Source organism: Pseudophryne corroboree, chromosome 6, assembly GCF_028390025.1.
Source record: "Pseudophryne corroboree isolate aPseCor3 chromosome 6, aPseCor3.hap2, whole genome shotgun sequence".
Taxonomy (NCBI): Eukaryota; Metazoa; Chordata; class Amphibia; order Anura; family Myobatrachidae; genus Pseudophryne; species Pseudophryne corroboree.
In genome coordinates, this window is record NC_086449.1 from 235,046,066 (window position 1) to 235,058,184 (window position 12,119).

General features: G+C 47.5%; 1 protein-coding gene across 12 annotated transcripts in view; it reads right to left on the reverse strand.

The window, feature by feature from the left end:
• Positions 1-12,119, reverse strand: part of DET1 (DET1 partner of COP1 E3 ubiquitin ligase) — a 154,738-nt gene that overhangs the window by 92,059 nt on the left and 50,560 nt on the right. The gene's annotated exons all lie outside the window — the stretch shown is intronic.

Consider the following 12,119-nt stretch of genomic DNA (forward strand, 5'->3'; position numbering starts at 1 on the left):
AGCTATACCTCCAACATTCTGGGACAACCCCCCTCCCCCCATCCAATGGCTCTGTGAGTACCCACTCATCACATATCAGTCACCTTCAGTGACAGCAGCTTTCACATCCCTGGGCAGGATATAACAGTACAATTTATAATGCAATTGGTAGTAAAAATGAGAGAGAGAAGACTGGGATTAGCTACTAGTGATTTCTGGGGAATGAAAGCCTATTTGACCAGAATGTACAGTACGTATACCTAAGAAAAAAACAATAGGATTTTGATACCTACCGGTAAATCCTTTTCTCATACGTCCGTAGAGGATGCTGGGGACTCCAAAAGGACCATGGGGTATAGACGGGATCCGCAGGAGCTTGGGCACACTAAAGAGACTTTGACTGGGTGTGAACTGGCCCCTCCCCCAGACCTCAGTTAGGAACTGTGCCCAGGAGAGACAGACATTTCGAGGAAAGAATTTATTGTTTAAACACTGTGAGTGTCATACCAGCTCACACCACGAACATACCGCAAAATGTGGCATTCAATAGAATACCAGCCAACGGCATGAAAAAAAATACACAGCCACATGCTGAGAGAATATGTAACACAACCTGTGTGTCAACACAACCAATAAGAAAACCCCGCATGCTATGGCATGAACAACGTCAGCAACAGCCTAACAGAAAGACGCCACCAGAGTGTAACCATAACCAATAACTGCAGACACAGTACGCACAGGGACGGGCGCCCAGCATCCTCTACGGACTAAGAGAAAAGGATTTACCGGTAGGTATTAAAATCCTATTTTCTCATACATCCTAGAGGATGCTGGGAACTCCAAAAGGACCATGGGGTTTATACCAAAGCTCCAGACCGGGCGGGAGAGGGCGGACGACTCTGCAGCACAGATTGAGCAAACAAAAGGTCCCCATCAACCATGGTATCAAACTTGCAGAGCATAGCAAAGGTGTTTGAACCCGATCAAGCAGCCGCTCTGCAAAGTTGAAACGCTGAGGCTCCTCGGGCATCCGCCCAAGCAGAAACCGACTTCCTAGTAGAATGGGTCTCCACCAACTGCGATAACGATAATCCAGCTGTATAAAGAGCACGCCTAATCGGATCACAGATCTAGTGTGTAACCGACTGTAGAGACACAGGCGCCCCAATCACGCTCGGAGCATACTGAACAAATAGAGCCTCTGATTCCGCAATCGGAGCCAATTTGGCGACATAAATATTCAAAGCTCTGACTACATCGAGAGACATTGAATCAGCTTAAGTAACCGGAGGCCACAAATAGGCTGGTTTCTGCTAAACACCTAAACCACTATTGGCAGAACTATTATCCGAGTTCTCCATTTCGCTCTATCCTACTGGAAGCTCAAATAGGTGCTCTCGTGAGACCCAGCCACTACATCCGACACCCGCTCTGCGGACGCCAAAGCCAAAAGCACGACCACTCCCCAAGAGAGAAATCGTAACACCACCTTTCATAAAGGTTCCAATCATTGTGACACAAGAAACCTCAACACTACTGCGAGGTCCCAAGGTACCCATGGGGCACCAATGGAGGTTAGATGTGCAGTACTCCTTCCACGAAGGTCCGAACTTCCGGAACGGTCGCCAGTTCTTTCTTGAAAGAAATTTTATAAGACCAAAACCGCCCTTGGAAGGAGCCTAACTTTAGGCCTGCACCCACACCTGCTTGCAAAGAATGGAGAAGAACGACCCAGCTGAAGCTTCCGTAATAGTCTTCTTGGATTCACACCAAGACACATATTTCCTCCAAACACGGTGGTAAGGCTTAGCCGGTACTTCTGTTCAAGCCTGACAAAAGTGGAAATTACTTCACTGGGAATACCCTTTCTGGCTAGGATATGGTGGTCAACCACCTCGCCGCCAAACGCAGCCGCGGTAAGTCTTGATACACGCCCGGATCTTAATGGAACAGTTCCTCCCGTAGAGGAAGAGACCAGGGAACTGCTATGAGTAAATCTTGAAGAACTGGATACCAAGCCCTCCATGTTCAGACCGGAACACTGACGATTGCCTGAACTTTTTTGTCTTACGGTTATCACCGACAGAAGAGTGAAAACTGAAGGGACACATAGACCGACTGAAAACACCCACTGTGTCCCGAGGACGTCCACTGCTATAGCCTGAGTGTCCCCTGACCCAGAACAATATCCCTGAGATCTCTCGTTGAGGCGAGATGCCAACATGTCCAATTGAGGCACTCCCCAAGACTTGTCGCTTCAGTGAAACCTCTCGATGACGACTGTACTTCTCCCGGACGGAGATCGCATCTGCAGAGGAATCTATTTCCCGGTCGTTCACATCCGGAAAGAAGACTGTTAATATAGCGTTTACCAGTCCTTTCATCCAGCGGAAAACTTTTACAACATCTGCCATTGCCGCTTTGCTCCTTGATCCGCCCTAGCGACTCACTTACACCGTTGTCAAGTCGTCCGACAGAATCAAAACGGGCAGATCAGTAAGCATATATTCACTGAAATCAGCTCTTAAACCAAAAAAACGTACTGCAGACAAACTTCCCAGCTTGACCTTTCCCTCTGGAAATACTTCCCTTGCAAGGACTGCTCCCCAGTCTCAGAGATCTGCATTCATGGACACCAGGAACTCACCTGGATTCCGAACCGTCATCCCTCTAGGAGGTGAGAACCGAGCAGACACCACAGGAGCGATATCCTTGCCATTTAGGATTATATTCTGGCGCATGTGCAGGGGAGACCCGGACTGCCTTTCCAACTGTCCTCGTGAGAACCACTCTGGCATTTGACCTGCTCACTGGAAAGCCTCTTAGGCCGCACCATCTTCTTCATCAACAGAACATATTACTGGATTGTCACTGCAACTCTGATCCGACTCTGGATCCTCAGACCCTTTTTTCCACAGGAAACCACAGAACCTCAACCATTCAGTATCTACTCTGCGTCGTTGGGAACAACAGCCATTCCCTGTGTTGAAGCACCGTCAGAGATAACCAACGATTTGCACCACTTGTTTCTTGACCTCGCCTTAATTAGGAGAGCGGAACAGTACAGAATAACAATGGCTCTTACTATTGAAGGAAAACCAACATACTTCCAACACTCCGGTGAGATGGCAAAGACAATTCTGGATATCAACCCAGGTAAGCCGAATGCGGAGAAAAAACGCATTTAACCTCTTTTCTACCTTTACGTGCTGGAGCTCCCTTCGTAAGTAGAAATCATTGATTCATTCTTCCTTTTTTTTCTTGGGACAGCAGGACAATGTCCTGAACTTGACGCAACTCTGGCATGGCGTCGTGTACCACCTCCCCTTCTAGAGGGGAATACCTAAGATCTATTCAAAACTCAGTGAGGGGAATCACCTGTAAACTCCAGCCTGTCCCCTTTCGGATTCTATTAGAAACTCACAGGTCCAAATCCCTTCCCGGACTGACCGAAATATAATAGACGAGTTCCCACCAGAGTGGGCTCCTCAGCGACATGCTGTGGATCTGGTAGAACAGAAACAACATCCACTTCTGCGAACCTAACAAGGCTGCAGAACTCTTACCTTGTCACCATCCACCATCTGCACGAGAAGGAAAAGGAAGGTATCTAACCGGTTAAAATGACTACATCCCACAACCGAATGCGTCAGCAGCCCTTTTGAGGGAATCTAACTCACGAAGTTAGACTTACTCGCGGTATCCGCCGAGATTGACTGAACCGAGGTCTCCCCAACAGCTGTACACCGTCCCAGGGAAACACTCCAGTATCTCGGATTCAGCCTCAGCATTTCTTCCGCAGTCGTACAGCAACCTGCCTCCATGTTATAGAGAAGTATCCACATAAGGAACACCCCCACTCTCTATAGGGAGTACTAACGGATGCCTTACCGAATACAAACACTCCCCCATGTGCAGGCAATGCAAATAACTCCAAAGTAAAGAATAAAATGTCACTTAGCTTCCTGTATACGATCCTTTGTGACAGGGCCCCGTGTCGACCAGGAGTTGACTTTCACAGTATTCTATCCGCAGCGGGAAAAGAATAAACATTCGAATTCCTTGAGGATCTGAGACCAACGCATCACGGCTGACCTAGAGCTATATCAACAGAGCGACCAGCACATGAGAAGGAATACTATTATTTCAGCATTCATTATAAATCATAATATGAATATACATAATGTAATACACAATGACACACATATCCTAAACATATATATATAAAAAATATATACATATAATCGGATTATCCGGAACCAACGGTTCCCTAGTGACATTACCGTGTTCTGACTGTGTATGACCATGTACTAAATGCCCCAGTTGTGGATCTACCAGGAAACATTATGGTCGACAGAAAAAAACTAGTATTCGTCGACAGCAGGGAGTAATGCAAAATAACATTCTTGCAACCCTGAGGAGTCCGAGGGGAGTATACATAAATAATTTTAATAACACTCCCCCACATATACTACCATGTCCGTGTTCGAGCTACAGGCCCGTAGAACCAAACCGTACATATACCTATAATATACATATATACAGTCATAAGGCATTTACAGCATGTTAATTTACACCCAGTTTTAACAGTTGGTGCTGACAGGGTCACCCGCATACTACTGTGTTTCCCATACAGTGTGTACTTATGACAAGCATACAACTACCGACCCGTTGACTCTATCAAGCACCCTCAGGCGTCGGCGATGTCGACAGTGATCCCATATCGGTTTGTGACGGAGCACTCACGCATGTAGACACATGTGGACTATAGTGGGTATAAAAGACAGGGAACGCACACAGAAATATGCACAACAATGATTATATGGCCATTTTTAAACAAATAGCATTATATATATCTCAATATACCACTAAAAACTCTGTGCCCCCCCCCCCCCTCGTTTGTTTTTTGGCGGGGACAGAGAGAAAAATGTCGCTGAACACCGCTGTGAGGGCTAAGCACCGCCCCTTTTCGGCACGCTTCAGCCCCACTATAATGTGTAATATACAGGCAGGGGACCGTATATAGTGTCCAAGCACTATATACCTACAGAAAACACATATATATTGCTGCCCAGGGCACCCCCCCCCAGCGCCCTGCACCAAGTGACCGCTGGCGTGTGCGGGATCAATGGCGCGCAGAGCTACCGCTGCTGCTTGGCGGGGGTATCGTACAAAAAAAAAAAAGATCCTCAGTAACATGCTGCCCAGGGCGCTCCCCCCCAGCGCCCTGCAAATGCCGTTGGTGTGTGTGTGGGAGCATGGAGCGCAGCTCTACCGCTGCGGTTACCTCCGTTACTGAAGCCTTCTGCAGTCACCGAAGTCTTCTTTTCTTCCAATACTCACCCGGCTTCTTTCTTCTGGCTTCTGTGAGGGGGGTGACGGCGTGGCTGCGGGAACAAGCAGCTAGGCGAACCAAGTGATCGAACCCTCTGGAGCTAATGGTGTCCAGTAGCCTAAGAAGCAGAGCCCTTGAACTAAGAATTAGTAGGTCTGACTTCTCTCCCCTCAGTCCCACGATGCAGGGAGCCTGTAGCCAGCAGGTCTTCCTGAAAATAAAAAACCTAACAAAGTCTTTTAGAGAAACTGATGAGAGCTCCCCTAGTGTGTGTCCAGTCACTCCTGGGCACAAAGTCTAACTGAGGTCTGGGGGAGGGGCATAGAGGGAGGAGCCAGTTCACACCCAGTTAAAGTCTTTTTAGTGTGCCCAAGCTCCTCCGGATCCCGTCTATACTCCATGGTCTTTTTGGAGTCCTCAGCATCCTCTAGGACGTTATTTATCATGTCCTATAGACATATAACAAATAAACTAGTCAGTACAGTAGAGAAGTACCACTTCATGATCAAATGATAATAAATAAGGCCTACATATCTCAATATTTCCATGATTTTCTTTTACATATTAGGAGATTATATATAAAAAAAACCTTTGTTTTTATTTTTTATAACAGTAAGGGCGGTATCCAATTACCCCCTGCGAAACAACGGAAGCAAAAAACTGGATTTTTTGGAGATTTTCCCCGATGTTTCACAGCAGCAGCCTGGGACCTGGCACTCAGCGCCACCTGTGACCAAACACCCCCCGCCCCCTTTTTACTTTGCCCACAGTGGGGATCCTTAGACAGGGGAGCCGGTGCAGTGCCCTGACACACATCCTCTCTTCTTCCCCAGACCGGGTTCATGTGATGCGGAGCTGTGTGTTGGCCGGAGCTGCCAGGAGCCAGGGCCGGTACTGTAGCAGGTAATAGCATCTCCGATAAGCTGCAGCGGCTTATCGGAGCTAATAGGATAACCCCCGGGCGATATCATTATCAGCAGTAATTTACCGCAGGTAATTGGATATCCCTAAAAAGATATAAAATATCTAGCAAATGGCTTCCACCGCAGTGCGGTGTCAACGTCATCTTTTTCCTGTAACTGTAATCCTTTGACTTTTTGGCTTTTACACCCTTCACATTAAAAAATTTCTATCATTTTATGACTTTAAATATAATTGCCATCTTTGAGCATGTGTTTCAAATACTTAAATAGATGGATACGAGGAAAATTCAATTAGACGCAAGTTGCTGCCAGGACACTGGGTTACTCACAAAAGCGCAATTATGGCAGCTGGTTTCTGCTTACACGTCTATAGTCTGCGAGCAGAAATGCGACGAGAGACATCCTGCGCAGCCAACGCAGTGGCTCTTTGTGTTGCAATATTTTGCCACCTATATTTCCCAGTTCATATTTATACGTGTGCAGTATTACTGTAGATTGAGAATTCTACTAGAGTAATAGGGCGGTATTCAACTAAGTGAATCGCCCGGGGATATCCTAATAGCCCCGATGCCAGCACTTTTCATGGATTTGGTTTCGCCTATTTGAGGCAGGCAAATCCAAATATCTGAAAAGTAATCATATTTTGTGTTATTCGCAGGTCGCAAAAATACATATGTCTGCAGCCTTTTGTGGATGCCAAGTGATTCCAAACAAAAAAATGGGTTACTGGTCACAGAAAAAAAAAAAGGGAGGTGGGGGTGGCTATAAATGAATGTAACCAATTACTGCGGTTAATAGGATGCCTCCATAGTACGACAACTGCATACACTCTCTATAGCATGAAAAAGGATACATATGATTTGTCGACACTTGTGCTGTCGATAGTCAATGTCAACAAAGTGATGTCAACTGGAGATGCCAATGCAGTGCTAATGTTATTCGTAGATGTTAATTGTGTCAGCATTATAACTTTAAACAAGGTACTTTACTATTATGTTTAGAATATAATGCCAACACAGTTAAAATGTTTTATTAACATTAGTGTCGCGTTGACATTCTCTAGTCGACAGTCTGTCATTTTTACCTACATCCTCATACAAATTATATTACCTCAAGCTGCGCCAATGAAAATAGGATTTTAATTACCTACCGGTAAATCCTTTTCTCGTAGTCCATATTGGGGAGACTTAGTACGATAGGGTATAGACGGGGACCAAAGGAGCCGGTGCACTTTAAATTTCTTCACTGGGTGTGCTGGCTCCTCCCCTCTATGCCCCCTCCCACAGGCAGTTACAGGTAAAACAGTGCCCGAAGGAGAAAGGACTTATATGAGAGAAGGAACATAATAACGAGTGGTAAGATTTATACACCTGCACACCACTAACATACAACAACAGCAACAGCTGAACAGGTAACCACATAAGAGAGAGCCTGCAGAAAAGTCAATGCACTGAGGCGGGCGCCCAATATCCCTTAAGGACTACGAGAAAAGGATTTACCGGTAAGTAATTAAAAATAAATATTGGGAAAACTTTGTATGATGGGGACGTCCCAAAGCTTCCAGAACGGGCGGAGACTTCTGCAGCACCGCCTGCCCAAACTGGGTATCCTCTTTGGCCAGGGTATCAAACCTGTACAACTTTGACAGAAGTGTTCTTCCCCGACCAGGTAGCAGCTCGGCATAGTTGCAAGGCCGAGACTCCACAGGCAGCCACCCAGGAAGAGCCCACCGATCTTGTAGAATGGGGTTTCAGAGACTTAGGAAAAGGTAAGGCTGCCGACACATAGGCCTGTTGGATAGCAAGCCTAAGCCAATGAGCAATGGACTGCTTTCAAGCAGTACAACCCTTTTTCTGCGCATCATAGAGCACAAACAAAAAAAATAAAATCTGTTTTTCTGATCCAAGCCGTTCGCTTGACATAGATCTTTTCATGGCTCGCACAGCATCCAATGCCTCCGGAGGAGCAGAAGCGTCAGAACTTGACGGAAACACAATAGGTTGATTCAGGTGAAAGGCAGGAACAACCTTCGGCAGGAACTGCTGCCTGGTCCTGAGCTCTGCTCTGTCCTCGTAAAAGACCAAGTATGGACTTTTACACGATCAAGCCCCCAATTCTGAGACACGTCTAGCAGGAGCCAGGGCTAGTAACATCACAGTCTTTCACGTGAGGTACTTGTCTTCTACCGTCATCAGAGGTTCAAAGCAGGATGACTGTAGAAATTCCAACACCACATTCAAATCCCAGGGCGCCGTAGGTTTTATGTGCAGTATCTCTTGCAAGAAAGACTGAACTTCTGCCACTGCCAATTTCTTCTGGAAGAAAATGGATAGCGCAGAAATCTGGACCTTAACGGAACCCAGATGTAAGCCCTTAGCCACACCAGCCTGCAGGAAACGTAAGAAACATCCCAAGTGGAACTCTGCAACTGGATACGTGCGTTCCTCTCACCAGGAGACGTCTTCTCCAGATATGAAGATGTGTTTTGACGTCACAGGTTTCTTGGCCTGAACCATGGTAGCAATAACCTTTTTGGGAAGGCCCTTGTGAGCTAGGATGTTTCGCTCAAACTCCATGCCACCAAACAAAGACGCCGTAAGTCCGGGTAGACGAACGGTACTTGTTGAAGATAATTTCTTCTTAGTGGTAGAGGACAAGGGTCTTCGACGGACATGTCCAGAAGATCCCGCATACCACACCCTCCGAGGCCAATCTGGTGCAATCAGAATTGCCTGGACTCCTTGATTTTTGAGTCGCTTGAGCACCCTTGGGAGCAACGGAATCAAAGGAAACAGGTAGAGCAGCCGGTAAGGCCAAGGCTACGTCAGTACATCTACTGCCCTCGCCTGAGGGTCTCTGGTTCGTGAGCAATACCAGGGAAGCTTCTTGTTGATCCGAGAAGCCATCATGTCTATTTGTGGGCAGCCCCACTGGTTGATGATCTGCTGAAAACACCTGATGGTGGAGCCCCCACTCTCCCGGGTGGAGATCATGACGACTCAGAAAGTCCGCTTCCCAGTTGTCCACTTCCGGAATGAAGATTGCAGACATTGCTCTTGCATTTCTTTTCGCCCAGAGGAGTATCTTTGACACCTCTCATATGCAGCCTCTGCTTTTTGTCCCTCCTTGCCGATAAATGTACGCCACTGCTGTGTCGTTGTCCGACTGTACTTGGATCGCGTGATCCTTGAGCAGAGGAGAGGCCTGAAAAAGAGCATTGTAGATCGTCCTAAGTTCCAAAATGCTGATCGGAAGGAGGGCTTCGTGGGTTGACCACCTGCTCTGGAACTGTGCCCCTTGGGTGACAGCTCCCCATCCTCTCAAACTCGCATCCGTTGAGATTGAGGATTCAATCCTGAATCCCGAAACTCCAGCCTTCCAGAAGATTGGAGGACTGCAGCCACCATAGTAGGGAAATCCTGGCCTGAGGTGGCATCCGTACCATCCAGTGCATCTGTAGATGTGATCCGGACCACTTGCTCAGGAGATCCAACTGAAATGTTCTGGCATGGAACCTCCCATATTGGATCATATTGTATGAGGTGACCATCTTCCCCAACAATCTTATGCAGAGATGGATGGATACTCGAGCAGGTCAGAGCACCATGCGGACCATCTCCTGAAGTGTTCTCGCTTTGTCCTCTTGGAGGAACACCTTCTGGGCCACAGTATACAGTAACATCCCCAGGAACAAGAGCGGCTGAGTTGGCTCCAAGTGGGACTTCTGTAAATTGAGAAACCACCCATGGTGTGACAGAAGTTGGATAGTGCGGTCGATATGGAGCAATAAAAGCTCCCTGGATCTTGCTTTTATGAGAAGATCATCCAGGTAAGGGACAACATTGACCCCCTGGACCCGGAGCTGGAACATCATCTCCGCCATTACCTTTGTGAATACTCTCTGAACTGTGGACAGGCCGAAGGGCAGAGCCTGGAACTGGTAGTGGTTGTCCAGCAGGGCATACCTCAGATAAGCATGATGAGGTGGCCAAATAGGAATATGAAGGTAGGAGTCCTTGATATCCAAGGAAACCATGAATTCCTGTTCTTCCAGGCCTGCAATCACTGCTTTCAAGCATTCCATTTTGAAATTGAAAACCTTTAGGTAAGGGTTCAAGGACTTTAGATTTAAAATGGGCCTTACCGAACCGTCCGGCTTCGGTACCACAAACAGGTTGGAGTAATAACCCCTGCCTCATTGTGGTATTGGTACTGGAACAATGACGTGGGACTGGACCAACTTTTGGATGGCCTGTTGCAACGTAACTTGCGTATCCTCCAAAGCTGGTAAGCTTGACTTGAAAAAGGGTTGGGGAGGAGCCCCGTCGAACTCCAGCTTGTAGCCATGAGAAATGAGGTCCCTGACCCAGGTATCCTGGTAGAAAACCTCCCAGAAGCGGATGAAGTAACGCAGTCAAGCTCCCACGTCGAGATCCCCTCAGGGTGGGTGGTCACTGTCATGCTGAGGACTTAGTGGAAGCAGAACAGGTGCTCTGTTCCTGAGAACCGGTGTTTGCAGGTCTTATCTGTAGTGCCTCTATCCACATTGGAGGCACCCCTGGCCCTAGATCAAAATCTGTTAGACCGATAGGACTGAATAGGCGGCACCGGGTAGGAACGCCTAGCCAGAGGGGGGAAACATAGATTTCCCTGCAGTGACTTTGGAAAGCCACGTATCCATCTCAACACCAAAGAGCCATTCCCTAGAAAAGGGGAGGGATTCCACACTGCACTTTGATTCTGCGTCCGCTATCCCCTGACGCAACCTCAAGGCCCTGCGCGCCAACACTGCCATGGCAGACGTCCTACAATTAATATTGCCCATTTCATTGAGCGAGTCACACAGGACACGTGCAGTGTCCTGAATGTGCTTCAGGAGTGTCACCGTAGTGACCAGAGGCACATCCCCAGAGAGGCCCTCCTGAATCTGAGTAGCCCACGTATGAATGGCATGGGTCATCCAGCAACCCGCTAGGACTGGCCTTTGCGATACACCTGCTGCTGTGTAGACAGACTTTAGTGTAGTCTCTATCTTTCTGTCCCCCGGGTCCTTTATGGTAATGGAGCCCGGGGGGCAGGCAGTACCGTCTTTTTTGACAGTCGAGAGACTGAGACGTCAACTCCCGGGGGCTCGTCCCAGAATTCCCTACCTTCAGGAGCAAATGGGAAAGTGCGCAAAAATCTTTTTGACACTTGGTATTTTTTGTCTGGATTTTTCCAGGCTAATTTAATTTAAATAGGTCACATAACTCTGCAGAATCAGGGAGAGTGACATTAGGCTTGTTTTGTGTAAAGAAAACCGACTGCTGTGATGCATTGTCCTCTAGAGGGATCTTTAACACGTCCCATATAGCCAGAATAAGGGGTTCAATACCCTGTGCGGAAGTGGAATGCCCACTAACGGGATCCAAATCCTCCCCATCCTCCTGTATTTCCTCATCTGAATCAGAGAGCAGAGCAGGTAAACCACTCTTTTGTGGTCCTGAGTTAGGGAGGGGGGGGGGGATGGGGCTATGTAACATCTGCCGTAGCAGCTAAGTCTGCAACAGCCTGTCGTAGTAGCAGAGTTTTCTGAACATTAGCAGTGAGTTGTGATGACATATCATGCATCATAATCTTAAGAGCTCCTAACCAGGATGACTTTGGTCCCTCTCCCCCAGCCCCTTCACTGAGCTGTGAAGATTGGCTGCATTGTTCACATGAGACAGAATCAGATGATAAAGGGAGAGAATCTGGTATGGCATACACTGCATAGTTTGTTTACACCCATGTTCACAGTAATCACAATGACATACACACAGACAGTGGTACTTCGCAAGCCTGCCCTTACTGTATGTGAGAGGAGACACACAGAGAGAGAAGACCAGCACAACCCAGCTATA